This window comes from Streptopelia decaocto, assembly GCF_964273445.1.
Source record: "Streptopelia decaocto genome assembly, chromosome: 18".
Taxonomy (NCBI): Eukaryota; Metazoa; Chordata; class Aves; order Columbiformes; family Columbidae; genus Streptopelia; species Streptopelia decaocto.
Genome location: NC_138673.1, coordinates 1698268 through 1703252, shown reverse-complemented (window position 1 = coordinate 1703252; position 4985 = coordinate 1698268). Strand labels below are relative to the sequence as shown.

General features: G+C 43.4%; 1 long non-coding RNA gene across 1 annotated transcript; it reads right to left on the bottom strand.

Moving 5' to 3' along the window:
* Positions 1-2404: 2404 nt before the first annotated feature.
* Positions 2405-4414, bottom strand: LOC309447506. Its single transcript, XR_014185621.1, has 2 exons — positions 4235-4414; positions 2405-4195 (listed from the first exon to the last, which is right to left on the bottom strand). It is a non-coding gene; the product is annotated as an uncharacterized lncRNA (long non-coding RNA).
* Between the last annotated feature and the right edge of the window lie 571 nt (positions 4415-4985).

Below are 4985 nucleotides of genomic sequence, written 5' to 3'. Positions count from 1 at the left end.
ATTAGCAGATACTTTCTGTAGATGTTAATCAGGAAGAAGTGTGGGTGAGATCCTAATAGTAAAGCCAGCCTGCAGGGTCATGAGCAGAGTGTTCCTACCTGGAGGAAAATGTTGTGTCTAACCAAAAATACTGTCTGATAGGAGTTTTGAGCTAGGGGAGTGCATTGATAGCAAGAGGTTTTCGATGGGGTCGTGCCTGAATTTCATTCAGACTAAGAAAAGCCTTCTTTCTTCAGTGTTTATATTTCAGTGATTAAATTTGAGGCCTTGGCCAGACTCCATTTAAACAAAGCAAAGAGCCAGGGTGTGAAATACTGTGCTGTAGGATGACCTAATCCAAATCCCACTAGGTCTGGGAATGTTTCCACCGGCTCCGCGGGAGCTGGATCGGACCCGCAGTCGTTCCTGCCCGTCGGCAGCAAATACCCGAAAGGTCCCGCTGGGGCAGAGCTGAACAATGGGGTGGAATCCTTCACCTGGATGTCTGTGCTGAATGGGCAGCATTAAATAACGTGCGAACTGAGCAGGCTTTGGTGGAGCTGGACCAGTGGTTGCATGCTTGGGCTGTTTATGGTGGGATAAAGCAGTTTGGTCTCAGTCTGTGTTCTCTCCCTGCAGTCAGTGAAGATTCCCTGGTGCTCGTCCTCGCTGAGGGCTGGTGGGCACAGCAGATGCGTATGGGCAATGACACCAGCAAATTTCGATTTCTGAATGGTTCTGGTGGCTGAAATACAACATAGAAACCTGGGGTTTCATTGAGGACATCGAATGCAATGATTTGGGTGAGGACCCTGTTTTCAAAAGAGAACCGTGTGGTGCAGCTTTCTGCTTCCAGCAGAGAATTGATTTGACTACTCATTTGTTTCTACAATAAATATATAGGAACTCCTACAATTCATTTGATCCATTCCTGTAATGAATTCAGGTTTATTCCTAACCCATTCATTAAAACGCTCTCCAGTTCCATAACGTAAGAGGTCAACTAGAGTCTACAGTATCTTTTTTTAAACTGTTAGATCACAAATTTTGTAAACATAAGGTTCCTGCATGGCTTGCTTTTCAGTGGTAATCCATGCATAGACAATTGCTCATACTGAAAGTTGTGATGGTTCCAGGAACAAGGAACAGTATCTGAGCCACCAGGCTCTTGTCCAAACAGTTGCAATTAATAAATCATGTGAGCCCATGAAATGGAGTGTGCTATCTATCATTGTCTGAGGAAAACCATTCTGAAAAGAGTTTAAATGAAAGAATCAGAAGTGCTATTTTTGCAAAAATGGCCAGGACTTGTGAAAGTGTCGCAGCTCCTTTCCAAGGACAAGGTAGAGGTGGTGCTCTACCTACGGGCATGGTGGGAGCTTTGGGGGCTGCACTGGTTGTCCCAGCAGTCCTACCACTGTGATTTGGGTCCACCTGGGAGAAGATGACTTGTCTACATCAGCCGTTTCCTTTTAAGCTTTAATTTAAGCACCACTACAAGCAATTTTGGGGATAATAATTAATCTCATCCTCATCTTCTCCAGCCCAAGAGCTTATAGGACATGGCGGACTGATAGACGTGGGGAATGGTCTAGAGAGAAATCATAGAATCATTTTGGTTGGAAGAAACCCTAAAGATCAAGTCCAACCATAACCTAATTCTAGCACTGACCCATGTCCCTGAGAACCTTGTCAACCCCTCCAGGGATGGTGACTCCACCACTGCCCTGGGCGCCCTGTTCCAATGCCCGACAGCCCTTTGGGGAAGAAATTGTTCCTAATATCCAATGAACTGATCTGGATTTGCTATGGGAGCAGCTGCTCTTCAGGACACGAGTGTAGTTTGGCCTCACAGAGCAGCTCTCTTGGTTCAGATCCTTGGCAGAAGACACGGGATTAAAACCTGTGGTCAATGTCCTCTTCCTGGCAGCAACACCCTGGACGCAAGCCCAGCTGAGCTCAGGGCAACAACAGGCTCTGCCTCGCTGGGTGATGTGCAATAAAGGGAACTGAGTTTTTAAGCATAAAAGAGCACATGGCATAGTCAGAACCTTCTCTTTGAGACCTGCTTTTGGTGCCCACCAACCCCACCAGTTGTGGCTTTGGCTTCCACTGCCAGAAGAGAAGTTCAAATGCTTCTCTTTGGCATGGTAATGAGTCCCGCGCATCTGTGTTGGTCTCGAAACCTTGATCCCAGCTCTGAACAGCCAAGGCATCTATTAAGCCAGGAGCTCTTTCTGTAGTAACAGGCTTTAAAATATGTAAATCTATTTTCAAAGCAAAATAAAACCCCCAAATGTTCATGTATCCCTCAGAAGGAAGAAAGGCTCTCTGTTCTAATATTTTATGCAAATCTAGCTTTTGCTCTTGTACTTGGGCATGAATAAATATCAGTGCTTCGAAATGAGGAAAAAAAGGAACTTCATCCCTCATCAAAAGAAAAAAACCTTTATTTCTATTGCATAAATAATGGTAAAATTAAAATCTTTTTATACAGATTATATATTTACAGTAGTGTTTGGTTAGAGGAAATAGCCGATACATATGGCATTCGGTTTTCCTTTATACATGTCTTTATACACTTGGGTAACTTGCAATAACATAGGATTTATTTAGGTTGCATGCCAAGTTAATTTATATTAATATTTACAGTATTTTATACAAAGTTTTTTTGTTGGTTTTTTTTTTTTTTTTGTTAACCATTATGCACTGACTTTGTGAGTTGTTTTCTTTAATTAAAATGCCATGTCTTTTGTTAACGAGCAAAAAATGGTCAGTTTAGCAATGAATGGTAAATGGCTTGAAAACAGAGAGGGATGAAATAATGACAAAAAGCAAAAAAGGAGATGCATGTATTAGTGAAGAACTGCCTAGAGATGAATCTGGAGGCATTGATTACCTAGATCCTCATATGGATTAAATGGCAAAAGGCTGGATTCTGGGTTTATTCCAGTTTAAGCTAATTAACTCTAACGAGTTACTTCTCATTTACCCCGGAGTCCACGAGGAACTTCATTTCTCTTCTAACCCCCTCCCCAATTAAAATGTGAGACAACAAGAACTGGTGCGTGAAGCTCTAAATAGCTTTGGCTCCTCTGAAAGAGATGGTTGCGAATGTAATACCCTCCTTGGGCTGGTGCAAGATGAATGCAGAAAGATGTATTTGAGGACCGATGTCAAATCAATCCCCAGGGGCCTGATGCTGCAAACACATCGGCTTTATGGTCTGGGTTTAGTGGGACTGGTCACAAAAGAGACAAGACATGCCCAAGTGTTGGCAAGACCAGAGCGGTAGCTCAACAGCTTCAAACGGGACAGTCAAATGTCTACTTGGTGGCTGATGAAGACACAAGAGCAGCTGATAAAGGGAAGTTTTTGCAGGGATCTCACCTAAAGCACCGTAAAACCAACAGTGTTTGAAGCTGCTTGTTCCTGATGCTGGCAAAGCCTGGCCATGGGCAGCTGTAGACAGTAATTGGGTGGAAAATGGCAATTTCATGTAGTAATGCTTTTCAAGGCTACAAACTATTTTGGTCTGTCTTGACAGAAAACAAAAGAACTCAAAGGCATTTTCATCATCAAACAGTCAAGTACCGATCTTTAGATCCAGAGAATTTCCTTTTTCTCCTTCTCCCTATTCCCTTGCTTCTGGGGCTGAAATTCTTTCCTAGCAAAGATGCCAAATTGGGGCAGTTTTTCAGACTTTTGCAATGGAGAGGTAGGAGTGGAGTACTCTCCCAATTAAAATGTTGTTGTCAGATTTTCTGTACATCTTGCTCTTGGTAAAGATTCTACAGTTTCCAGAGCTGCCTAAAATGTCCTACTTGAACTGGAGAAAACTGAGATCCAGTCCTGATAACAATCCACAATATATAGAAATGAAAATGTTGTGAGCCTTTTCTTTTTCTATATTAAATTCTTGGGAAAGAAACAGGTTTTAAGTGATGCCAAGGAAATGTAATTGCACTGTCAGAACACAGCACAGTAAAATAATAGATTGAAAACCAGCAAGTTACGTATGTCTTCATCTGTGGAATGTAAGCATGATTCAGAGCCAAGAAAAAAAAGATACTTCATCAGATTCTCATTTTAGAAGAGTTGGCTTTTCTTCTTTCAAATAGTCATCCATAAAGCAGAAACTAAATAACTTACTACACGTGTGGATAAAATAGTGAACTTCATTCTTAGTGATCTTAATGTATTCCTCCTACTGCTTCTCTCCTCGCAGATTTAAGCCTGACTCGGGACTGTGCACCTCTCTCTTTTGTGTGGTGACAGCCCTTCGCATTTGTGGCCAAAGCTGAGTCCCCGTGTCCCAGGCAGCTCGCCAAGCAGCGCGTCACCTCCAGCAGAGCCAGCGCTGGAGCTCGCGTGGTCACCGCAGCCCTCCGAGTGCCCCGGGAGATGTTTCAGTCTTCTGCAGCGTCTTTGTTTGTGAAAGAACATTCCTGTGCTTTCCGTGGAAAATAAGTGTTTGCCAGTAGGTACCTTGCTCATCCAAGTCTGTCGAACAGACTTCAGCCATCCAGAGTAGCATCCTTGGGAATGCTCTCTACCTTTTCTTAATTTGCTTGCTTGTTATCCCATTTCTTATGGGAGAAGGACCAAAAAAACCACCCCATTTACTTGGCCCCAGCTTAAAAAGATGGGTATATATGTACATATCTCTTCTTTTACAAAGTTGCTGGTAATCTGCCTTGCAAAGCAACCAACACCCAGCCCTACCAGTGCACCATATCCAACACGTGAGCTCCCAGTAACCATGGAATAGTCGGTATAAGACCTCTTCACATCACCAGATGATAACTAAAGACTCAGCTCTGGCTCACCGGGGAGCAGGGGCTGGGTCTCCACCCTTGTGCTCCCAGGTGACCCTTGTCCTGGGGGTCTGTGAGCACGTTCACCAGGACAGGGGGCTGATAACAGTAACTGGAACCTTTGTAGGTAACCATCAAACATGAAAAATAATTACTTTGTCACCTCTCTTTTATCCTATATGACCTCCA